This window comes from Leopardus geoffroyi, chromosome D4, assembly GCF_018350155.1.
Source record: "Leopardus geoffroyi isolate Oge1 chromosome D4, O.geoffroyi_Oge1_pat1.0, whole genome shotgun sequence".
In the NCBI taxonomy this organism is placed as follows: Eukaryota; Metazoa; Chordata; class Mammalia; order Carnivora; family Felidae; genus Leopardus; species Leopardus geoffroyi.
Window position 1 is genome coordinate 33,244,589 of NC_059342.1, and position 27,604 is coordinate 33,272,192.

Here is a 27,604-nt window from a genome sequence, read left to right on the forward strand (position 1 = left end):
GGCAGGGAAAACACCCAGTTCCAGTGTTGAGGGAGCAAGATTAGCTAATGGGGCCCTGTTATCAGGGATAACAAATTTGCCATAGGTGCCATAGTAAAGGACCTGGGGCAGCCTCAGAATGACATACACCATCTCCTAAGGTCACTATTACAAAACTTCTGACCCTCAACACTCCCTGAAGACTTCTTTAGCTTTTGTGCTCCATGTTGGCATTTTGGCTGGGAGTAGGAGATAGGCAGTTTTTTATTGTGCTGTTTGGTGAGTCTACCACCTTTGCAAATATACCCTAAGGTCCATTAGCCAAACCACTGTGATTCCTTTGTCTAAATCTTACTGGGACTGGATCCTTCTGGGAGATCTGAGCCATAAGGCACCTGTAAATATGGTCCAAACTACCTTGGGGTTCTGATGATTTCTCTGCTACTCCACAAACTCTTAGTCCATGAGTGACAGCTGCCACTCTGTCCCCATGACTATACTGTGTCTGCTTGTCACATTTACACACTTACAGCTCTGAGGCTCAGGAAATTGTCCAAGGCTGAGGTAGACCTATCTTGGACCACAATGTTATGGTCAGTTAAAGTTGAATGTTATCAGGGACATTTTATAATCCAGGCTTGGGAGAAATACTTCAGGGTACTTTTGTGAGTAAACCACAACAAAAGAATGATAATGACAGTGGAATCTTGCATTTGTATAGGGCTTTACAGATTACAAAATATGTCCCTATTCATGATTGCATCTTATAAACTCTGAGGATTGGGACAAGGGGATGGTAATGCTCAGGTGACTTGGACAGTTGTAGGAAAAGGATCCAGGTTTCTTAGTCAAGTATTCTGATTCCTAGTCCAGACTTCATTCTATCACTGCATATCATAGTAGACTATTCTACCAGACCTTAGCACCAGGTTGGAATTATAAACTGAAGACCAAGACAACTTCTGTCCTTTAATATACTCTGATATAGGACAGGTAACCCTGTGGGGCCCTTAAAACTATTTATAAACTGGCTTGTTCATTTTTTTTTTATAACTTATCATTCTTTTTTCCTAAGACTCACTAAATTTTAGAAGTAGGAAGAACTGTAGAGATGCATCTTAGTCTTCCCATTTTATACATAGAAAGATTGAGGCTCAAGAGATTTAAGCCAGCCTGTAAGTGGAAGGGCTGGTGATTTAACCCAATTTATGAATTCCAATCCAGCTCTTTCTCTTACTTTAATCTACCTGGGGGTGAGCAACCATCTTCACTGATTCTTTCCTCTCTATCTCCTTCACTCCATCCACATGTGGACTTAGTGTAGTCTTAAAGGGTTGGAGGCTCCTCTGGGGTCTTTCCTGGGTTAGTACCCTAGACAAGCCTAGATATTTGGATAAAAGATAGGCCAGGACAGCAAGGCCATGGGGTGGTAGCTCATGGAGTTGCCTGGTGGACTTGGCCAAAGCCTGGACCTCACACACTGGCCCCCAGGCTGTTGTTGGTCTGTGTGTGATCATGTCTACTTCCATTTATGGAAGTATTTCTTTGTTCCTTTTATTGAGACTCCACACTCATGGATCCATTGCTTATTGCCACAGTCACACTGGAGGGAACCTGCAAGACTAATTCTGGACATTCTTCTTCAGAGCTAATGTGAGCCATGGAGTCCTGGATTTTTGGGACCAGGAAACTATGGACATGGAGCAATGTTGCTACTTTATGACACCCCTTCATCTCCCTCAGACAACCTCAACTCCCTCAACACTTGAACATTTATGAAACTTCACAATCAGAAGAAAAATAATAATCTCCACTCTAAGTGCAGTAGCTGACACCATTCATTGAGCAGGTGTGCTGGCTGACTTTTTAGTGTTATCTCATTTAATTGTCTTAGAGGCCTCTTTTCTCAGGTGAGGAAACTGAAATTTAGAGTGGTAAGTAACTTGTTTTAGCTCTCTGCCACTCGAAGTGCTGTATTCGTGCCACTACAAAGGGTAGTGTCTGGCAGCACTGCAATTTGTGGCAGTGGAATGGTAGGTGCCATGGAGCATGCACCCAAGGGGAAGGGCATGAGGGTGGGGACCTAGGGGAAAGCTGCAGAACTGAGGGCAACTCAGCTCCAACTGAGGAGGAGAGAGCAGATCATCACTTTCCTTCTGACTGAATCCTCTCCCATCAAAATTATCTGGCCTTTTCTTTTAGACTACCCTAATGACATTTTATGCAGGCAATGGAAATTCTTCCAGGGTCTGTGAGCTCAGGGTGCTGTAAGCATGACCTTGTCTTGTGTTACAGTAAACAGGGTTGGCTGCCCACTCTTTTCACTCTGTAGATTTTTCCCAAGACAGAATCCTAGTTCATAATGTTTTGATGGTGTCTTTACAGTTGTCTTTTTCACAATATCAATTTGCCCCTTGCCCAGGAAGGGTCTCTTCTTCATCTCTTATTCTCAGTGATCATGCCCCCATCACAAATGAAGAAAGCCCCCCAGAACTTGTCCATGCATACTCATTCATGACACCATTTTGATGCACTTGACTATCAAGTGGCATGTAGAGTCCAGCCAAAATATCTACATCAGAAGGCAAAATGGCCTGCCTTGAGTGACACATGACTCACTGCAATAGGAAGGATATTTGGCAACCTGAATTTTTGGATTGGTGAAGTGAGATGAAAAAAGTACATTTACTGTGTAATTTTGGGCAAGTTTCTTAAACCCTGTGAGTTGCAAATAAATTATGAATAACACTTTTCCCTATTTCAAAAGAGAGTTAAAAGTACTAAATGAGGAATGCATTTCAACTTGGCACATATTAGGTACCCAGTAAACAGAGTTCTCTTCTAATTCCCTCTCTCTCTTTGATTTCTTACAGCCCTGAAAGTAACCTTAGGAAATTCCAACTCATTTAGGAGAAGTCTTTAGTGGGGTAAGCAGCTCTGTCATAGACTTGGTGTTTCTGTGGGCCAACTTCTTCCTGCCTTCCTCAAGAGATTCTTCTGTCTTGGTGGGGAAGTACATGGGGAATCCTCAGGTTTCTGTGCTGCTGCCTTGGCCCCTGGCTATTACTTCATTGAACACAAAGCTTCCTTTCCACAGGGAGTCAGAGATACCTGGCAGTGGGAAAGCTACCAACAGCTCTGCCTCCCTTTCTCTTGCCCTCGCTGCTCTCCACCCACCCTGCCCAGTGTGAGAGCAAAGGAGCCAGGACTGCTTTGTCTAACATGAAATCAGTCTGAGGAAGCTGTTCTTTCGCTCCCAAGGACGGGAGTGGGGGACATAACATCACAGATGTCATCAGCAGATAGTACTTATGGAAGCCCTGTCTGGCCCTGGAGTAGGATTATAAGGAAGGAAAAGGCCTCTAGCTCTGTCCTCTGGGAATAGACCTTCCCAGACAGACAATGCACAGACACATATTTTGACACCCCCTTCCTTTCTCACCTCCTGCTCTCATTCATTTCTACTTACTATCTTATCAGCTTCTCAGAACTGCTCCATTATCCCCTCTTCCCTTGAAACTGGAAACACTTTAGCCTGGGAAGGTGGAAGTCACACGAAGGAAACAGTGGCCCCACCTAATGCAGGTGGGATTTGGAGCAGCACTGACAAGCATTTCAGCATTTTTAGCAAACATGGTTTGAGTACCTAGATGTGCCAGGACATTTCACATGTGTGATCTTATTTAATTCTGACAACAGCTCTGAGACAGGCCACATTTGTCTCATTTTATAATTTTAAAGCTGAGATTTGGTTTTGTGAAATGGGTTGTCCGGTGACACCTGTCAGTGTCAGTGAGTGCCGTTGACCACACTCAGCTCTGTCTATTCCTCTACCTGGGACTTCACAACTCTCACTGGAGACTGTGAAATGTCTGAGACAGTCTCCAGAAAAAAAGAAAAAAGGTCACTATTTCCACCAATTATATGTTTTTTACCCCTATATTTATTGTAATATAATTGACAAATAATATTGTGTGAGTTAAAGGTGCACAATGTGATCATATGATATACATATAAAGTGAAGTGATTACCACAATAAAGGTAGCTAACACATCTGTCACCTCTTGTAGTTACCATGTTTTTTTTTATGTTTGTTTTTTTGTTTTTTGCACTGACAACATTTAAGATCTACTCTTTCTAGCAAATTTCACTTATGTATTATTTACTATAGTTGCCATGCTGTATAATAGATCCCCAGGGCTTATTCATCTTAAAACTGAGAGTTTGTACCCTTTGACCATTATCTCTACCTTGCCTTCACCAGCTCTTGCCAACCACAATCTACCACAATCTACTCTCTGTTTCTATGAATTGAATTTTTTTCATTCCACATACAAATGATATCAAATAGTGTTTGTCTTTGTCTGACTTACTTAGCATAATGCCCTCAAGGTTCATCCATATTGTTGCAAATGGCAGGATTTCCTTCTTTCTTATGGCTGAAATATATGCATTTATATTTATTTGTATATGTGTATATATGTGAATATGTATGAATAGAAAAAATATATGTATTCCATATCCTGGCTATTGTGTATAATGCTTCAGAGAATATGGAAATGCAGATATCATTTAGATATACTAATTTCATTTCCTTTGAATATATACCCAGAACTGGGATTTCTGGATCATATGCTAGTTCTGTTTTTAATTTTTTTAGGACCCTCTATACTGTTTTCCATAGTGGCTGCACCAAATTACAAACCCACTAACAGTACACAAGGGTTCCCTTTTATCAACATCCTCATCAACATTTGTTATTTCTTGTCTTTTTTTGGCAAAATATTTATTTAGGCTCTTTGCTCATTTTTATTTTTATTTAAAATTTTTTTAATGTTTCAAAAGAAGGAGAGAGAGACAGAGCATGAGCTGGGGAGGGGCAGAGAGAGAGGGAGACACAGAATCTGAAGCAGGATCCAAGCTCTGAGCTGACAGCACAGAGTCTGACACAGGAATTGAGCGCACAGACCCTGAGATCCTGACCTGAGTGGAAGTCGGATGCTTAACTTTGCCCATTTTTAAATCAGAGTGTTTTTGTGTTTGTGTGTGTGTGTTTCGCTATTTAATTGCATGAGTTCTTTATATATTTTGGATATTACCTCTTATCAGATCTGTGGTTGCAAATATTTTCTCCCATACTGTCAGTTGCCTTTTTGTTTGGTTGATCTTTTGTTGTTGTTCAGAAGCTTCTCAGTTTGAGGTGGTCCTACTTGTTTTGCTTTTGTTGCTTGTGATTTGAGCATCATATCCAAAAAATTATTGCCAAGACCAAAGTCAAGGAGCTTTCCCCTATATTTTCTTTTTTTTTTTTTTATAATTTTTTTTTTAATTTTTTTTTTCAACGTTTATTTATTTTTGGGACAGAGAGAGAGACAGAGCATGAACGGGGGAGGGGCAGAGAGAGAGGGAGACACAGAATCGGAAACAGGCTCCAGGCTCTGAGCCATCAGCCCAGAGCCCGACGCGGGGCTCGAACTCACGGACCGCGAGATGGTGACCTGGCTGAAGTCGGACGCTTAACCGACTGCGCCACCCAGGCGCCCCTCCCCTATATTTTCTTTTAGGAGATTTATAGTTTCAGGTTTTACATTTAAGTTTTTAATCCATTTTGAATTAATTTTGTAAGTAGTTTTAGATGGGGGTCCAATTCCCTTCTTTTGCATGTGATTATTGATTGATTATCTAGTTTTCTCAACCCCATTTGCTGAAGAGACTATTCTTTCTCTATTGGGAATAGGGAATATTCATTCTTGGCTCTCTTGTTCTTTGTTTTTGTTTTTGTTTTTTGTTTTTTGTTTTGATTCTTGGTTTTTGATTTTGTTCCATTGATCTCTGTATCTGTTTTATGCCAATACCATGCTGTTTTGATTACTACAGCTTTGTAATAAAGTTTGAAATCAGTTTGTAATAAAGTTGAAATCAGAACTCCAGCTTTGTCCTTCTTTCTCAAGATTGTTTTATCTATTTGGGTTCTTTCATGTTTCCATCTAAATTTTAGGTTTGTTTTTTCTATTTCTGTGAAAAATGACATTGGAATTTTGTTAGGGATTGCATTGAATCCATAGATTGCTTTGGATAGTTTGGATATTTTAGCAATATTAATTCAAATTCATGAACACAGGATTCATTTTTATTTATTTGTGTTTTCCTTAATCTCTTTCATCAATGGACTTAAATTTTTAATATACAGATCTTTCACCCCCCTTGGTTAGATTTATTCTCAACCATTTTGTTGTTTTGATGCTATCATATATGGGATTGTTTTCTTTATTTCTTTTTCAGATAATTCATTGTTAGTGTATAGAGTCACAAATCATTTTCTTTTTTTAATGTTTATTTATTTATTTTGGGAGAGAGAGAGAGAGAGAGAGAGAGAGAGAGAGGGAGGGGCAGAGAGAGAGAGAGAAACAGAATCTGAAATAGGCTCCATGCTGTCCATGCAGAGCCTGGTTAATCCCATAAACCATGAGATCATGACCCACGTCAAAGAGTCAGACACTTCACCAACTAAGCCACCCAAGCACCCCAACACAAATGATTTTCGTATGTTGATTTTGTACCCTACAAGTTTGCTGAATTCATTTATTATTTCTTATATGGTTTTTTTGTGTGTGTGAAATCTTCGGGGTTTTCTCTATATAAGATCATGGCATCTTCAAACAGAGACAATTTTACTTTCTCATTTCTGATTTAGGTGACTTTTTCTTCCTTTTTCTTGTGTCATTGCTCTGGCTAGGACTTGTAGTATGATGTGTGTAAAGCTGAAGGTACACAGGTGGGGTTTATCACTCACCTGTTGTATTCTTAGTGCAGACTTCTCTCACTTGGATATCCCAATGAACTTCTTTCTCTTTGTTATTTTATTGGCACCCTGCTTATGTTCTTGGAGTAATGGATTTATCCCAAATAAAGGGGAGTCCACTGGGGTCAAGAACAAACACATACACCTGCTCCTTACCTCTCCTTTCAGCTTAGTGGCCAGCAGATCATGCCTGCTATTCAGAAGCAGACCATGTCTTAGACGCTGAAGAAAAATCAGCAGAGGAAGAAAACACTAGAAGAGGAAAAGGACTTTGTCAAACTCTCATTCTCCAGCTGATCCTCCTGCTCTGCTCCACTAACAGAGACTACTGCTATTCTGGGTATGAGAGTCTTTTGATGAGGCCAAGTTCAGTGACCATGCTGTAACCCAGCTTCACTTCAGATTTGGATAGTATTTTTCAGAGGCCACCTTTGTTACCCTTGAGAGACTTGTGAGAAAGAATGTGATTTTCTTTTCTTTTCTTTTTTCCAGCTCTCCCAGTCTCACCTGCCTTCTTTCATTTTGTCTCATTTTCATGATGGCAGTGTAGATCTTCCAACTCATGAAATTGCAGTCCAATGGCAAGAAAACATTGGGTGAGGGGGAGTCAAATGCACATGGAGATCAGGTTTATTGATTCATATTCATTTAACAAAAAGTGATTAAGTGCTTCCTATGTGCCAGGTACATAGAAGCCGGAGATACAACAGTGAGCAAAACAACTTTACTGTTGCATTGTACTGTTGCACTGGTACTTGCATTGTAGTGGGGTGTAAGATACTAAACAAATACATGTATAAAATATGTTTTCATTTTGGTTTTCAAAAAACAGACCCTGGGAAAAGAATTTGGATTCAAGTAGTTTATTTAGGAGGTAACCTCATGAAGCACAGTGAGGAAGTAGAGAAGTGAAGCAGAGAATTGGGGGGGGGGACGGTCAATAAAGGGTATATTAATGAGTGGGTTACCACTATGGGTAACTGGGGCTGAATACCACTGAGGACCATCAGGAAGTCAGTACAAAAGGCTATTCAGAGTTGTCCTTTTGAGAGACAAAATATTGGGATATTTATTCACAAAACTCTCATCCCTCCTTATTCCCAGGATGCTAACTGCTTAGCATTTCTGGCTTGCCCTGCACATGGGCTGAATGTGCTTCTATTGCTAGAGAAAAGCAATAATGCCATTAGTTATAGACAAAGAAAGCCATGGCTGTAAGGGAAGTATCTGTGATGACTTCTGGGGAAGCCAAAAAGTATGATCAAGAATATAGGTGGGATATCATCAACTACTGCTGTATTAAATGGAAGTAAGTGCTACAAAAATGAATAATGAAGAATATAGAGTAATAGTTGGGAGATGGAACTATTGAAAATTATGGGTTTAGGAAAGACATCTCTGAAGAGGTGATATTGGCATAAATACCTTCAAGAAATAAGGGAATAAGCCATGCATACATCTGCAGGAAGATCATTGCAGGCAAAGGTAACAGTGAATGCAAAGACCTTAAGGCAGGAGGAAGCTTGGATCTATTTTAAAGGTAGATATAATAGGTTTGCTGATGGATTGTGTATGGGATGTAGAAGAGTGGAGTCATGAATCATTAAAGGGGTTTTGACCAGAACATCTGATAATGGAACTGCTATCTATTGAGATTATGCAAGTGCAAGAAGTGTATTGGGGAAGGGGAGGTATTAAAAGTTTGATTTCAGACATGTTACATTTGAGATAACTTTTAAAAATCCAAGTGAAAGTGTTGGGCTAATAGTTGTATATATTTTTCTGAATTCAAGGTAGAGATTAGTTCTGGAAGTACAGACTTGGGAGTTATCAGTACGTAGATGGTATTTAGAACCACAGGATTAAGTGAGATTATCTAGGAGTTGAGCATAGATAAAGAAAAGAGATTTGAGGCCTAAACTGTGGAATATTTCAGTCTGTAAAGTTCAGGAAGATGAAGAGAGCCAGTGGATCTGAAACCCAAGAGAAACAGTGTTAGACCCAAGGCCAGGTGAAGACAGAGTTTCAAAAGGATTGTGTTAAATGCATGGGAGAGCTGTGCTGAGTGGGAGGTGAGTGGCTATGGAATGGATCATGTAAATGCCCATTGACAGGAAGTGATGGGTTCCATGATATTCATGCAGTTGAGGGTCAGAAGGCATTCATGACTGATTTAGAGAAAGGCTGAGAGGACAGAATATTTAGGGGAGGGGTCTCTGAAAGCCAAAATAATGGGCTGCCCAGGTAGTTCAGAAAAGAAGAATGAAAATAAAAACTTCAAGGGGGAGATTGTGCTTCAGTGATTTTGTGCTGGGTTCATTGTACATGCTAATTGGTGCTCAGAAAATGTCTTCCTAGACATGGAGACTCAAATCCTCACTTAAGATTTATATTAAAAAAAAAAAAATATATATATATATATATATATATAAATCAAACTAACAAAGAAACAAATAAAAGTTATTCCTATTTGTGTAAATGAAAAAATCTAAACTAATACTCTACACCTAAAAGAATGAACTTTACTGTATATAAACTATGCCTCAATAAACCTGACTTAAAAGGTACTAATCAACTCCTGTCAGTGTTGAGGTTCCTCCCAAACCACTCCACGATCTGGCCAGTGCACATCTGGGCTGAGCTATGTATTACATGTGGGCACAGCTCTGTTCTGAATGGACTGCCCTCATTATTAAGAAAAGTTTATTATTACAGTGGCCTACAAACAAAATCTGTTTTTTTTCGTCCTTGTATTTTCTCATTCCAGTTCATCAAATAAGACGTTGTCTGTTGCCAATTTAATCAAATAAGATCTTTCAAGAATTGACAATGCTTTTCTGTTTCTTATAACAAACTCTTGTTTTTCTTTCAAGGTCCTCCAAAATTTGGCTTTGGCCTAACTAGCCCACATTATTTTCCCAAAATATAGGCCCTTATTTTAATCCAGTTTACCCTTCTGTGTAACAAACATGCTTCAATGTTACTTCCCAGATTTTCTGAAATCTTCACTCAAAATATACTTCCTTTTTCTTTACCTTTTAAAATTCTATTTCTTTCTGAGAGTATAAGAGAGAGCCTAATCTTTGAATTAGAGAGGTTTATGTTTGAATTCTATCTTTACCTCAGTTTCCTCATCTGTAAAATAAAGGTAATAATACCACTCTCACAGAGTTGCTAGGAATTGATTACCTATAGGCCTTAGAATGTGATCTAGTACTGACCTCTTCCAATTTTATCTGAGAGACATTCCAAGATAGGATAGAAATTTAAAAAATTACTTTATACTTTCCTTAGGTTATTTTTAATCTTATATAGATTTATAGAGTAATTATTAACTGGACAAACAAGTTAAAAATTATACCCAAAAATTATAGTAGTTTCTTATGTCAATTTGTAAAATTCAAGTAAACTTAAATACTATTGTATACAGGATATTAATTAGTCCCTTTAACCAAATCATATGTTTCTTGAGGACAGGGATCATCCATTTCTTTTTTTTCTTAGCATAATATACAGTACAATGTACACGGTGATCATTCTATAGATTTTCAATGACTGGCTAAATGAATATGTTACCAAAATGGTCTGGTTCTCTTCAATTTTACTCAGACTTTCCAGAGATGGTCTAATGTCAGATATGGTGTGTGTGTATATATATAATTATATACATTATGTATATATGCTCATAATTTATGTTACTAAATAAATTACATTGAATGAAATTACATTCTGGCTAGTGTTGTCTTGACAAATTTAAAGCACTAATTATGGTCACAATGGAGTGTAATAAAGTATGGGCTTTGAGAAGAGACTTGGGTTCAAATTCCAATCCAGGCCTTTAATGGCTGGGTGACTTTGGGCAAATTACTTGGCACCTCTGAGCTCAATCTTCTCCTTAGTTAAAAAAGGAGATAAAAACACATATGCCCTCACTTGCATAGGCTAAATACAATTCCATGTGAAAGTGCTTAGCAAAGTGTCTTGAAAGTAATAGGCATAAAGTACATATTTGATTATATTCTTCCTTCTGTTTCTGTTAAACTGAAATTTTCACTTTAAACTGCAAAGATCAAAAGAAGTCATCTGTATGAAAGCACTTTGAAAACAACAGAGTTTTGAACACCTGTAAAGCATTACCATTATTATTATAAGCAAGGAAGGCAAACTCAGTGCTCTACTCTTTAGAAGGACAATCTCCCTATGAGGCTGTCAGCAAAGTTGTAGATCTAACTTTCTGAAGATTCCTAGGTCAGATCCTGTAACATTCCTGAGATGTGACCCATGGTTGACTGCCTATAATCTTCCTCTGGAAAACCCTCAGCCCAAGAATAAAATTCAGGAGAATAATAGAATAAATTACAATTGTCATAGCTATACTTTTATTTCTCAATATATAAGACAATGAAGTCTTTTATTTCCCTGTGTTTGCATGTTTTTTTACTTGTCCTTATTCCCATATTCATTTTTTCCCTCCTTTCCTTTGATTAGAATCAATGAGGAAAATATTGGTAAATGTTGACTTTCCTCTCCAACCCTTGGGGATGCTGGTCTACCAGAAGGGAGTCCAAAGACAAAATTCTCATTAAGTGACCTTGTTATGCTTTCTGCTGTTGTCCTCAACTTCTCTCTCATCCAAATTGTTGTAATTAAGAGAGTGGCCATTAAATGATTTCCCTTTGTCAGATGGATTATGTTTTATAATGGAGCCAAGTTCTATACTCATTATGATTCTACAGGCCAGTGCCAACAAAATGTCGGCACCTTTTCCCCGACAGCAGCTGAAACAGCAGAAGAAGGTCACTTAATGACAATTTGGGAGGAAACCTGTATAGCTTTCAGCCAATCGCCTCCTATCCTTGAATGTCAATAAGGTGTTCTTTTTCAACTTAAGGCCTCTTCTTTTTATGAAGTAGGGATTTAAAAATGTGCTGGTATCAAAGTGTTTCAGAACAAAAAACAGCCAACAAATTTCAAACTAAAGTAATGTTGAATTGACCCATGCAGACCTGAAAAATGTCCCACTCTGGGGATCTTGGTGGGTCAAGATACCTGTCATCCTTATGCTGTGTTCTCATGCTGTGATTGCACTTCTGGGTCACTGTGGCCAAGCTCCCTAATGAAAAGGAAATGATCCCATCAATTTCCCAGATGTTTGGCAGAGGGTAGACTAAACATCTGGTTGATTGACTGAATTGTTTTCTCTCTGACCAGATGTTTGGTATCAACTAAGTGCTGTGTGAGTAGATCTTTTAAATGGGCATTCTCCTGAGGCCCCCAATCACATCTAGGGTATAGGAAGTTCTTCTCATATTAATACAATTTTTGATTCTGAGATGGAATCCTGCTTACTTTGCTTACTCTATAATTTCTTCATAGCCCTGTTTGATTCCCTTTTCTACAAAGACATCTTTGGCAGAGATGATAGTGGTGGTAGTAGCGATGCAAAAATGTGTTAGCATAATCACAACATTTAAGTATATTTTCATGGCATGGTTCCATATTCCACAAGTTATTCTTGCATTGAGTTTTCTTTGCAGCATATATCATTTATCAGTTAGACATTCTGTATTCTAGATATAGCAGTGGAGATTTTGTGCTAGCATGGCAATGTCCTTTCTATCATCTTTTACTTAGCCAAAGAACTCTCCTCTGTCTGAGAGAATTTTCTTAGTAGCACTGGATGAAACATTGGAGTCTGAAACAATGGAGTTGGTAGTGTCCTATGGTGGCAAGAGCACTGGATTAGGGGTCTAGATTTGAGAACTGTGGCTAGTCCATTCGTTAACTCTCTAAGTGACCTGGGTATCAGTTTAACTCTGTAGGCTTCCATTTCCTTACCCAAAAAATGATGACATACAACCGAGGTACTAACAGTCTGTAATTTGATGAAACCCAGGAGGTGATGGATGAGGTATAATCAATTTTATAACATTGAGTTCAGTTTGCTGCTTGAAGAATAAATTCCATCCAGGTAAGAAAAGAACTTGCACAATGAATTAGTGGTTCTAGTTACTTCCAAATGCTTCTAGAATGGGCAATGTATTACATATGATAGTGCCATTAATATTCTAGAAGCACATGATGAATATGGTTTGAGAGTGGACATAAGAATCATTAAAAAGGCTTGAAATGGGAAAGGTGGTTCTTATGCACTGCCATAGTGGGGATGGGGGATAGGGTCCTGGTGACTGCCACTGGAGAAGGATGAAAAAGACATGGAAAGAGGATGGGAGGGCCCAGAGGAGTAACTTTACTGGTATCACAATTTTGCTAAGACCAGTTTCCCTCTTTCTCTTCAATTTTACTAGATCATAGTGTCTCAAGGTTAGAAGAATCAAAGACCATAAATGCTCTGAGCATTAATTAGGCATCAAAATAGCTTAAATCAGCCATTGTTTCATCTTCTGAAACTGAAGATCACTGTGTATATCTCCGAGTCAATGAAATGTATATTCTAAAAACCCATATTTCTAAGAATAGGGGATTTTAGAGAAAATAAATAAATCTGTAGGTAATGGTTTGTGATGTTTCCAGATGAAATTTCTGAACCTTCTAGTTTTTAAGCTTTTGGAAGCAGTTTTACATTTGCAAAATGATCAACTAATTTTTCAGAATGTGGGTTGCTATTATCAGCCTTAGTTTATTTGTAAGTTGACAGAGCTATGAAAAAAAAAAAAAAAAACAAACTCAACTGATCTGTCTTTGGGTCTCCAAAAATCAGACTGTAGCCCTTTAACCTCTATGACACGAACATATACTTAATTAAAAAAAATCATACTGTGAGCATTGGCTATGTTTTCATTATTCAAAACAAGTTTGTTTCTCTACTCAGATTTTCTATCTCCCCTTATCCACTCCTGATTCCTCTTACCTCCTCCAGAAAGTGTAAGGATCAGGGAGGGGGAAACATAGCTAGAGTAGAATTCCCATTCCTTGATTCAAATACTTTTTATCTTGGAAATAATGTCTCTCAGCTAAAGACCCAGACCTTCAAAGAGAGCTTCCAAGAGTGCATTTTATCAGGGCAGCCAATAACTGGGAAAGAATGGAGGGAAGATGTGGGTGTTCTCCATACCATATCCTTTACATGCAAGGTAAGTTCTCATCAGCCTGTGGTGGGCTACGGGCAGTTGTACCTGGAGTCCTGGGGCTAAGATGACTTCCCAGAGGTCCTCCTGGTCCTGTGGTTCCTCAGAAGTCCCCTAGAACTACTCAAACATATGTGACATAAAGTCCATATGGTTTCAATTTCCTTTACGACATGACTATTTTTGCTTTGTTCTCAGACCTGCCTTACTCAAAATTCCTGCTCTGTTGAGCCCCTTCTGCCACAGAATTAGGGGTGGGATGAGGTTAAAAAAACACTGAAATGGAAGAGAGCTCAACCAGCTCATTCCGTATAATAAAATCCATTCTACTGTGGTCCTAATTTCATCAAGTAATACAAGTCAACATTGAACATTAATGAGAGAAGGTTTCCAATTAGATATAGTCTGACACTAGCCCTGATTCTCAGTCACCTTCAATTGTCAGCGATAAAAAAAGGACAGTTCAATATGATATGGATCATTCACTCCAAATCTCCACAACTCATTTATGACAAACACAACTAACAGAGCATGGGGAACGGCAGAATTGTTTTTCATTATCCTGGCACACTGGCTTCCAACTACAGCTGTAATGATCTTCAGTGGTTTTCCATACCACTTTGTTAATGAATTGTCTGAGATGTGATGGTAACCAGAATTCTGACTGAGAATCTCAGTAATCCTTTTGTTTGGAAAAAAAAAAAAGAGTCTCCAGAAGAAGAAAAAGAGAAAAAAAATTATTTAAAAAGAAGTTTTTTTGTTTTCATAAGTGACATGGGTTGTGTTGGGAGGTAGGGTGTCATTCCAGAAGTATTTGGGGAGGAAGAAGTGGGAGTATCCAGAAGCTCTGGAACATTAACCCACAGAGAACCTTAGAGGTGACCACATAACCAAGTCACATGGTTTAAAATAATGGGATAAGCTAGGGTTTTATGGAGGTTAGTGCCAGAGCCTACATAATTCCAATATGGTAAATAGGGCCTAACCACTAGGATTTCTGGGAAATAATGCTATTTAAAGACAGTTGAATGTCAATATTTCAGGTAGTATAGTCAGGATCCTTCTAGTGTCTGAGGATGTGGGACCAGATCCCCAAGATCTGGAGATACAAAGACTAGGATGGTTAAACTTCTGCCAACCAAACAGTCTAGAATTTATTTATTCATTTATTCACTTAACAAATACTTACTGAACACTCACTCCAAGTCAGGTATGGTCCTCCATAGGTACAGATATATAGACACTGTCCAGGGACCAGCAGCCAGAGTTGGAACTCTAGGCAAGACAGACAGAAAAAAAAAGCCTTTCAAGTTTGAACATGCAGGGACTTCAGTATACTTAATTATTTTATTTCTTCATTTAGCATATTGTTAGTTCTCAATTTTATTATTTTTATTACCACAATAATTACACCAGCCACATTTCAATATCAAACCTCATGGGTACCAATAGGCAGGGCAGAACAATAGCTGACTACATAATCAGGATCCAGAAGGGCATAGGTATTGAGAACAAGATAAGGCAGACCCAGGAGAAGCAGGCATCTCATATTAGTGAGCATGGAAAAGCTATAAACTGGAACCTAGGCTAACAAACTAGGCAACATATGTAAAATACCAGCAAAGAGGCAATGAGAGTGATACAACCTTTGACTTAGCCAGGGTGTTTCTTACATGCTCTCTGCTGGTGCAAGGCTAGTCCTACTTGATTCTTCATGTGGGAGCAAGTGGGTGAGTGATGCTGAATAAAAACAGGACATACCTATTTACTCCCTCACAAAGCTGCTATGTTTAATTATCTCATTTATTTGAGAAGCAGTTTTATAATGTCAATTTGGATCTTCTCTTATGTGGTTGAGTTAGCAAATGCATCTCTAGGGCCCTGCACTGAGCAGAGAAGTTATAAACACTCATAGAGTCCATTATTCTTACCACACATAGCTCCACAGCCTTAACCTTCAAAATAAATGAAAACCAAAGCAATGTAAGCAACGTTGTATAGTTCCAAGATTGTAGAAATGAAAGCTGGAAAGGCCCTTTGAGGGCAGGGGCTCCAGCCCCTACACACACATGGAACATGACTTCCTTTGTCACTGGCTTAGGTATTTTAAGTCCAATGAGATTTTAAATATCCCAAATGATAGATTCCACTTCTGATCTTGGAGGAGAAATCTAGGAAATAATAAATCTCACTTTTAAGTATTTCCTTATGTTTAACTCTTATTTTTCCCTCTCTTCATTGGGTTTTATTAATCTAAGAGTGTTAGCTTTCTCCCCCTTGCTTTTAAAATATTTTTGCTTCCTGTATAGCATTTGTACCCTTCAAATATTTATAGACTTCCTTGTATTTCCTCAGTCATTAGCCAAGTCATGCATATTTAGCACTTTTAATCTTCTAGACTCTCTTCATAAATCAATGCCTACATTGCTGGTGTCATTTTCACTCCTCTGCCTATTTGATCTATATCTTTCTGATTCAGAGGTGTTCAAACTGCATTCATTTATTCCATTGCAAGTGTCACTATTATTGCAAATACCTTAGTCAAAATCTTTCTTTCTCATCTAACATTAAAGGCAGCCCTTAACTCTTCCTGCAAAATTTTGTAACCAACCTGGATCTATTTAATCATTCTTTCCTTTCAAGGCGTTCTAGGAAACAAGAGAATTTGGTGAAAAGATCAATCATTTATCTTTGGGTTCAAGTGCTTGCTTTGCAACTAATTAACTCCATTATCCTAGAGAAAGTAACTTTCTGTCTTTAAGTCTTAGTTTCCCAATACGTAAAAGAGGGGATTAGATTTGGTGATTGTAAGGAGAAATCAAGTTTTGAAATTCTGTGCCGGTATTGAATTCATGAATTAAATAATCTTGTAGAAATTACTTCCCCACCTTAATGTCTAATCTTCTCTCCTGAAACAGAAATTATAATTCTTTTCTTGTTTACCACACCAAGTCATTTTGAGGATCATGTATATGAAAGTGCTTTCAAAATCATAAAGTGCCAATCAAACAGATGACTTTATTATTGTTATTTTTAATAGTAGCAGTAGCATCACTGTGACAATTACAAGTATCCTTAATACCTGTATTACTCCAAAATGTGATAGCCTGTTCATGGTCCTTAGGCTGAAAGTCACTCTTCCTGTTGCTAGTGGCTTTACTCATGGCCTTGATTCATGGGGCACCATTATAGAATATCAAACTTTTCCAGGCATAGGATGGTTTTGCAGTTTCTTTAGCTGTTGGTGATGACAAATATGTTTTTATCTTCCTAACCCATGTGTCTTGCTTTTATGGTTAAGTTTATTTTGCTTCATCTGATCACTGATATTTTAGATCATTTCTCCTAGGGAAATATCTTGCATTTCCCTCTTAAATTAGAACTCAATATATCTTTGCCAAAGAGTCTGCATTACTTATTTGTCCTCGGTGGTGTTCTACCACCTCCTAAAAAATATCAGCTTAAAATTTCATCAGTGTGCTATTTACTTCTTCTTTAAGATCACTAATGGAATTGATTAAAGGGTTAGAAAAAAAAATAACTCTGAAGGTCCAAAGATCTGGTAATACTAATCTAAATGAGACAACACTAAGTGGTACCTTTAAAAAAGTCGACGTTAAGCTGAGAAGCAGCATGCTAGAGTGGAAAAATAAACTAAGTAGGATTAAAACCCGGATCTTTCAACTCCAAATTCTGTAACCTTTCTTTGTTACCATGTCTCCTTCTTTATTATGGTTCCAATATGCATACTTCTATGGCATTCATCTATAATTGTCTTTGGTAGCTTTTAAACAGTTGACTATTGCAGTGAGTTTTGCACCTGAAAACCAAGTATACTTGGGTCAGTAATATCTTAGCCCAAGAGGAATAATGGCAGACCCTCCAGTATGGTGGCAAGTCTGGACAGAGGGTCTCTTTGGTAGGAGGTTTTCCCCAAATAACATTCTAAATAATTTCACAAATAATGTTCACAAGACAATTTCCATTATATCTACACACACATAAGATTGGTTCTTGAAGTGGTGCTTATTAAATGAGAACTTTCCCAGAGGTTAGAATGCCTTAAATGATTAATAATCATGAGAAGAGTACTACATACATTTATTGATACCCTTTCTACTCTATTTCTGCTCATGTGTTCAATATATTTCATAAAAAAAATATGTTGGCCCCCTTGAATATATGTGTCTAGTGAGAACCCAGATTTGAAAAAGGAAACAAAAGGATTATCCTAAGAAGGGACTAGAGCTTTGAAAAGTGAAAATCTTCAGTCTTGGAATACAAGTTAGAAATCCTGGTTCCCCTTCCTGTTCTCTACTTTTTTAACTCTGTTTCTCTGGACAAGCCATTTTGCCACTCTGAACTTCAGTTCTTAGTGTGTAAAATGAAATGTCAATGCTTGCCTGGACTGCATCATAAACAATGTGTTGAAAGTTAGGTGGAATTATTATAAAATGCTAAGCCAATGAGGTAGCCATCATCATTATTTCCATGTAGAAAAGTTAGGAGGAAATGAGTAACTTAGTATACTGCCAATTAAAATGGAAAATAAACCGAAATAAAATGTTTAATATGCACTTTGGACAAAAGATAGTGGATTTTTAATTCCAACAACCAAGAACTGAGCATTCTGGAGAGCTGGTCAAGGGCTTATTAGGAAAGTGAAGAATGCCAAAGTAACCCTTCTCTAAGTTATTTGATATAGCTAAATCTACCCATGGTGAATATATTCTAGGAAGTTTGAATTAGAGTATGTTTCCTTACTAGGTCTGAGTGAAAACAGTCTTTAAATGGTGATTGTTAATGGTGGTGTTAGAGTCCCACTGACTCTCCCTAGGCAAAGTAGCAATTGTATATAACTATTCAGCTCATCAAATTTTGCTCAAATGGTATATATGCTGTCAGCATTTATGTATGCTGTTAAAGTAATAAATAAGTACATAATAGCTTATATTAATTGATCATTTCATGTGTTCTATGCTAGGTGATTTGTTGCAATCAGTCATTTAATCTGCACAATAATCCTATGATCCATTCTCTGTTATAACTCCCATGTTTCAAAAGAGAAAATGGAAGCACAGAGAAGTTAAGTAATATATCCAAGGTCACACAGACATTAAGTGGTGAAGCCAGGATCTATATCCAAGTCAGACTGAATGCAGAGCCACTAAATAGTGATATATCTGAGTTTTGTGGGTCATAAAACTTATATAATTGGAGAACCCTCTTTAAGAAAAAGAATATGAAAATTACTGATTCAAAATTGCTTGGAAATGTTGCTTAGCCTCATTAGATTGACAGTAAATCTAGGTTGCTCTGTTGTGTACACTATTTTGATTGAAGAAAATTTTGAGAGAAATAAGCATATTAACATCATTTGCTTTATTTATCCACAAAATTCTGCCTATGTGAATAATTAACAACTGAAATTCCATGTGACAATAGTTAATATCTAAGATTTTTGTGTCACAATTCAGAAGCTACTAATATCCACTTAGTGGCAACTACCAGAAATTGCAGCTTAGTCCTAGAAGGTAGTAAAAGCTTTTACAGGGTGTGTTTTCAGATCCCAGAAGGTTTTAGTAGGAAGAAGCCTTAAAGATTAAAGGAAAACCCCTGAACTTTGGGATAGAATGAGAAGCCCAAGAGGAGGAACTGCAGAGAATTGGTTAATAATGTGGGTCTTAGAATCCACCTGCCTGGATCATGGAATCATACAGCCAAATGTCTCCACTTCCTTTGTGACTTTGTGCAAGTCATTTGGTCTCTCTGACCCTCAGTTTTCTTACCTGTGAAATGATGATGATAAATGCCCACTTTAAAGGGAAGTAAAGATTAAATGAGATAATAAATAAAGAATTCTTACCATAACATCTAACAGATGAAAACAGAAGCAGAAATACAAGCTAATGATAATTGTTGTTAAAGTAGGACTTGTTCAAAGTCACACAGATGTTACTGGCAGAATTGAGGCTAGAGTCAAGATCTCTTGATTTTTGATCAAACGGTCTTTCCAATCCTCTAAACAGTTTCTTTACCAAAATGAATGTAATGATAGAAATAACACAATCATAATTTCAGGAAATCCAGTCATTTCTAGGAGATGGGGATGGTAAATGGGAACAAAATGTCTACTTTTTGGGTTCCCCAAGTGAATAGCTAAGCATTTTAAGAGTGAGCCTATGCAACTTAATGAGGTGTTATTGTTACCTGGCAAGGCTGTTGGTAGAAATTTAGTTCCCATATAGTCCCAGCACTTCTTGAGAATGGGAACTTATTGGTCCCAGAGGGAGAAACTTCTTTCTGTGGGAAATTCTGTATTCAGGGCCCTGGATCTCCATTTTTCTTTCATTCTCACTACAGAATCACATGTCAGGAAAGCCTGATTAGAAAGTGAACAGCAAAGTATGGTTAGAAAGTAACAAGCCAATTTCATGTGGAGTTTTGCTGGACTGGCCTTGCAAATCTCTGGATTAATCCTCACCGTGCATCTGACATTAAGCTGGGGACTCAGACATCTTTTGTGTTATTTTCATAGATGACACCTCTAAAAGGACAGACATATATAATCTCTAGGTCATTTTTCTCAATGATCCAAACAGGTTACATTTTAATGATGGAATTTTGATACTGAACAAATGTTTTCATACTTTGAGCTTAATTTTTCTTCGTCTTTAAATGGGATAAAGATTCTTACTTCATAGAGGTTAGTTGTCATTGAACCAGAGAGCATAGTATCTAACACATGAGAGGTTTCAGTAAATTCTAATTCTTATTTTTATTACTTTGTACTCTCATACAGTATTTTGGGGTTAATAGGTGTGCTTCAAAGTATAAACTTAGTGGTTAAATAAGTTTGAGGAATGCTTCCTTGAACAAAGTAAAACATTTCTATGCTATAGCATTTCTCCAAATCTTTGTGTTAAAATGCATTATGAACCTCTAAGAGGGAAGGAAGTACCAGCATGTTGGGCTTCTCAAACTCAATTTCCACATGACTATACCAGAGTTTTGCATAACCGAGTTTGGAAAATGCTGTACCTTATCCAGAATAATCTTTGAGAGGATTGATGATCTCTGCACTCTCAAAGCAAAGCTCTGACCCTTAATGGAGATTCTCAGAAGTTAAGCAGCAATTGTAGTAGGAGAAGTGGTTATATAGGAATTATAAATGAGTCAGGAGGTTATATTCTATGGTCACAATAAGTTTCATTTTTGGAGAAATGGAATTAATTTCATAGAAGCATATTTCTTTATTACCACTTCCCCAATAAAGACTCGTGTATCAGAAAAGCATAATTGAACATCCAGATAGGGACTCCCTCTTATAGTGTGCAAGGTTATTACAAGGGAGAGGCTACCTGGCCAGGACTGCATGTCCCACCTACCTGTCTTTGGGAATGATCATGAGAATAGTTTTTACCAATGAAACAGAAATAAAAGTGATGTGTGCCATGTGTGCCATTCTGGGCTGAGAATATTTTTCCCCCCTTAGGTATTTAAAATTTTTTAATGTTTATTTATTTATTTATTTATTTATTTATGAGAGAGAGAAAGAGAGAGAGAGAATGATCAGGGAAGGGCAGAAAGAGACAGAGACACAGAACAAAGCAGGCTTCAGGCTCTGAGCTGTCAGTACAGAGCCTGAGATGGGGCTTGAACTCACAAACTATGAGATTATGACCTGAGCTGAAGCCAGAGGCTTAACAGACTAAGCCACCCAGGTACCCCTGGGCTGAGGGTTTTAAGCAGAAGCTGTGCTCCCTTCAGGTGTTCTTTGTCTTTCTATTGATGGATGAGGAAGATACTGTAGTTTCTGGTAGTGGTGCCACATAAGGGAAGTCAGGGTCTCTGGACTACCACCTTGAAGAAAGCTGTGTGCTGAGCAGTGAATTTACACTGGACTATTATACAGTAAGAATAAAATTCTACTGTGATGAGACACTGATGTTTTGGGATGTATTTGTTACAGCAGCTGGTATTTCTTAGCTTCTATAATCTCATCCTACTTTTCTTTTATCCAGAAACATTTTGTTACTTAAAATAATTCTATGAAGCATAAGCTGTGTTTAGTCCTGTGAGAGAAAAGGTATTAGGGGAAGGAGAAATTTAGAAGCTCAAGATGTAATCCCTTTTCTTGGAGAATCCTTCAGTCTGAGATAATGACTCAGGGCACACATACATAGAAGTTCAGATGCACCGAAGCTGGCTTCTTTCCTTGTCTTTGAAGCTGTTCTCTCTGCAGAAGAGCTTTCTAGAAGACATAGCCACTATGCCCATGCTGCAGCAGAATGGATGTGGAACAAATAATACGCATACTGGGGTTTGAAGTTTTCTCCAGACCTAGGCTATCAGCCTGTCACCTGGAGCTGAAAAGTCTCCAAATAATTTGTGGCCTCAATGATGGCTTTTAGTTCCAGCTGAGTAATTATTTTTTTTAAAAAAAGAATGAATAAGTGAATTAATAAATAATTTTCCAGCTTTATTGAGGTACAATTAACAAATAAAATTATAAAATATTTAAAACATACAATGTGATGACTTGATATATGTACATGATGAAAAAATTTCCCTCGTCAAGATAATTAACACATCCATCATCTCACATATTTACTGTGTATTTTCTTCTTCTTCTTCTCCTTCTTCTTCTTCTTCTTTTTCTTCTTCTTTCTTCTTCTTCTTTTGTGAGAATATTTAGGTTCTACTCTCCTAGCAAATTTCAATCACACAGTACAGTATGTCAACTATAGTCATTATGTTATACATTAGATCCTCAGCTGAGTAATTCTTAACTGTGGGTGAGAGAATTTATTCTCAGAGTTTCAACTGGTGCTTTGTTTGTTACCTCTTGCATTCATTCAGTCATTCATTCATTCAGCATATCTTTGAGTTCATACACTGTACTAGGTGCCTCTGGTGAACAAAATTCCAACGTTTCTCTCCTGGAGCTCCCAGATTGGGGGAGACATAGACATATTTATAGTTTCAACAGGTGTAAAAAAGGCTATGATAAAGATGGAAGAACTCTTCTCTGTGGTATCAGAGGAAGGAGTGATGAACTCTGCCAGAGGGAGTTGGGGAAGGTGCTCACAGAAGGTGGGCTTAGGAGAACTCTGAAGGAGGAGTAGGCGTTTGCAGGAAAATGGGAAGAAGTGATTTGGAAATATGCCCTGATAGGCAACACAATAATGAAGTCAAGGAGTTGAGGAAAGGTTGAATGTCTGAGAAAGGCAAGCAGCTCAGTGTGAATGGTATTTAAAATGTCCTCTGTACGTATAACAGTGCTTGTCATAGAGATGGCACTCAATAAATGTCTGTAAAATGAATAAATGGCATACTAAGAAGGTTGGGTTTTTTTGTTTGTTTGGTTTTTTAGTTTCTTTTTTGTTTGTTTGTTTCAAGTTTTTATTTAAATTCCAGTTAGTTAATGGGGCACCTGGGTGGCTCAGTAGGTTAAGCGTCTGACTTCGGCTCAGGTCATGATCTCACCGTTTGTGAGTTCAAGCCCCACGTTGGGCTCTGTGCTGACAGCTCGAAGCCTGAAGCCTGCTTCTGATTCTGTCTCCCTCTCTCTCTGCCCCTCCTCTGCTCATGCTCTGTCTCTCTCTGTCTTTCAAGAATAAATGTAAAAAAAAAAAATTCCAGTTAGTTAACATATATTGTAACGTTAGTTTCAGTAGAATTTAGTGATATCACTTATATATAACACCCAGTGCTCATCACAACAAGTACCCTCCTTAATGCCCATCACCCATTTAAAGAAAGTTGGTGTTAATCCCATAAGGGACTAGATGCCATCAAACATGTTTAAGCAGAGGATTCAGATAAAAAAGAAAAAAGCAGAAGATGAATTTTTAAAAAGCATATCACTTAATTATGAGACAGTCTCTTGGAAGACTATGACTGCAATATAGATTTTCATTATGGGCAATAGAGATAAAGAGGTTATAATGTTGTGCCTTTGAAATCTTAACTGTGACATTATTTGCTGCTACCTTGCAATATCAGGAAAAAGAACAGGCCCTAAAGCGAGCATTGAAGAGTGCAGAAAATAAGACTTCTTTGATGAGTTACTTATTGAGGACATATGCGAATGGGAAATGGGATGTTGAAAACATTCCTACATAAGCTGAAGGTTGTTTATCCTATTGTACAATCAATCTCTATTATGCTAGTATAAATAAAACCTTCAGAGAATCAGAGGTGCCAAGGAGGACCTGAAATTTTGTTTGCATTCTCATCCACAGATGACGCTAAGAGAATAATGGCAATGAAATCATTTGGAGGTTGCAGGCAAGGATGGAAAACTTATTTGGATTCAAATCAAAAGCATCATTTTGAATTGGAAAGCAACTACATATGCACACAGGCTAATGCATTTTGGAAATAAGGAACTTAAAATGCCAAAATATCACTATCTCTTCAGGGCCATGTTGAACCCAAAGAAGAAGATTGTTATTTCCAAATGGCACCACCACCCACAATTATATTGGCAGGAAGTATAAGGTCCCACTGGAAGCAATGAACTTCACCTCCTACCAGGAAAATCTGGAGGTAAAGGTTTAGTGCAATACGGTCATGAAAAATATCCTGTGCCAACTATTTTAACTAGCATGAAAATTGTCCAATTTGAGGATGTTTAAGACTTTACATAGCAGTTTAGCTAAAACGTAATCTGTCATCATCTCCATTTCCTTTCCTTTATGGGGTGTATTGGCAGAACCTCTTCTGACCATAAACAAGCAGGGCTAGAGGGAAGATAATTTGAACACCATTACCTGCATTCTTTCCCTGGAGGAAAGGTATGGAAAGAGCCCAGAATTCCTCATTTATAGTTCACTTTCCAGACTACTGCAATCCTATCCAAGGTTCATCTTATCTAATGCCCTCTGGATTTGTAGGGGAGTCTCCCAGCAGTTTTACCAACATGATTTAGATTCCAAATTCCCAGGAGGGTCCAGGGGGAGTGAATTTTCCCTTATAAGGAATTTTCCCTTACCATTATACTCATGAGCATGTATCTATCAGTAGGCTAAGACAATATCTTTTGGGGAAGTTGGTGTGCTCAAAAGATGATGCCCTTTCAGATCTTCCCTCCATGTTTATCTTTGTCCTGAAAGGCTGATAAGCATAGATATAATCAACAGGCTCCTTTGCCCTGTGCCTTGCTAGAGTCTGCCATCAAACCGCAGTTCCTGTCAGATGGTCACATCTATATGGTTCTATTTCACCTGGTCCAGGTAAATGCTTTCTTCTCATCCTGTAGGCCTGGGGTGGGGATAGTACCCCACTGTTACTGCCTCTGCTGTGCTGCCCTGCCCTGTGGTTTCCATGTACCTGCCCTCATGTCTGCAAATAGTTGTTTTGTTAATCTCTCCTTAAATTATGCCAATTAGAGTATTCCATTTTCTACCTTAGTTTCTATCCTAGTTAATATGTTAACATTTGATTCAATACATGGTAACTTGGGCAGTTGTTACTGTGTTGATGCAGCAACTTCCCAACATTTCTAATTTGCTAGGGAAAAGATATTATTTTATGTCCCTTTAATCTCATGCAGCAACTAACTGTAGATGCTCACTAAGTAGTGGTTCAATGAATGACTAAAATGTTAATTGACTATTTGAGTCTCAAATTTTCAGGCTAATCAGGGGAGGAATGCCTCCAAAGAGATTAGGACACTTTTTAGGTGACTTAAAAATTCTCTAGATCTCAAAATGGCTTACCACAAGATTAACATATGTTATATTGAAAATATATTTTTCAAGTCATGTTAAGTACAGTTATATTAAAAAGTTGGGATGAATTAGCAATTACCTTTATCTTAACCATTTTTACACAATATTATCAAAAGGGATTTTCCTATCTCTGGGTCTCAGGGCAGATCATTATGTAAGTGATTTAAAATTTTTTTTAATGTTTATTTTTGAGAGAGAGAGAGAGAGAGAGAAAGAGACAGAGAGAGAGAGAGAGAGAGAGAGAGCAAGCATAAGCTGGGGAGGGGCAAAGAGACAGGGAGAAAGAGGATCCAAAGCGTGCTCAACGCTGTCAGCGCAGAGCCCAATGTGGGACTTGAAATCAAGAACCAAACTGTGAGATCATGACCTGAGCCAAAGTCAGATGTTTAACCGAGTCACCCAGGCACCTCGCAAATGAGTTTTAAGAGGACAATAGCGTTTACTGGTTTTGAATTCCTACTATGTTTCTGCTACTTTCCATTCACTTTACATGCATTATCTGACTTTGTAATAGTAAATAGTAACTCATAATTAGTCCCAATTGTGAAATAAGAACTATGGTTTAGAGAAAGTAGGTAAAGTATCAAATACTTGTAGAGAAAGATCTAGTTCATTAAGGAATTAAACTTCTGCTGCAGAATGGCAAGGAGAAGATAAGATTCTAATGCTTGGTCAGGAGGAAGAGGAATGACCTCATCTGGGTAGGGAGATGGAAGAGAGAAAAGGAGAGTGATGGAGACTTATTTCCCAGGTGCATGCAGTGCTGGAAGTAGTACTGGCTGTGAGAATCGTGTGGAAGCTGATATTGGTTTCTACTGCAAAAATACTCATACATAAACAGGCCACTAGTGGTTTAAATGAAAGTTTGCACCCTTTGACCAACATGTCCCCATTTTTCTCAACCCATATCATAGTTAATAATACTGTATTGTATACATGAAATTTGGTAAGGAGGTATATCTTAAGTATTTTCAACACACACACACACACACACACACACACACACACACACACACACAAATGGTAAAACAAATAAAACAAACACAGAAACACGGTGGCTTAAAATAGTGATCTCAGAATTTCTCACACACCAACAGTTCTACCGGCTTTGACTGATCTACTCTGTGCTCAACTGTGTGGATCTACTGACTGCAGGTGTCCAGCTTGGCTGGGGAGGCTCTGGTTCAGTCCACAGTTACTGGAGCAACTCTGCTCCACATGGCTCATCATATGTTTAGGAACTGTGTGCAAGATGGAGGATGTTCTCATCACAAAGGCAGAGGCACAAGAGGACAAGTGGAAATCTACAAAGCTTCTTAAGGTATAGGTTCAGAACTGACACTGTCATTTTCCCCTCATTGTACTGACTGAAGCAATTCACATGACTCAACCTGAAGTCAGGGGTTGAGGAAATATATTCTTCTCTTTTAGTGGTGGAAACCACAAAGTTACATGGCAAAAGATGTGGATTCTGAGAGGAGTGAAGAATTTGGGGGAAATAATGCAGTTCATCACAGCTTAATGGTGACTTTCAGTTCCCTGATTTCAAGTGATGTTGAGCATATTTTCGTTTGCTTGTATATCCTTTGTCCAATGTTTTATGATGTTGATTTCCTATAACCTTGAGAGCAGGAGGGAGGCTCTGTGGCCAACTCTGCAATAGGAGAATGGCGTGCTGGAGGAGGCATCTCTGAGCCAACCCAATGAGGCCATCACTAGCTTATGCAGTGCCATTGTGCAAATTAGCAAAAGCACCTTGTGTTGTCTAGTGTTAGACATTGTGATCATTTTGGAGGAAGGCGATGATGACACTGCATAATTTTTTTTGCATACCACATAACTAGATAGATTTAAAATTTCTATCTTATGCCTAATCATGGAGCTATTTTCAATCACTTTTGGAACTGAAATATTCACACAAGCTCTTCAGAGAGCTAGTAACTTCAGATGTGGGGTACAGAGAAAGGCATTCTGGGAGAAAACTATATATGAATGAA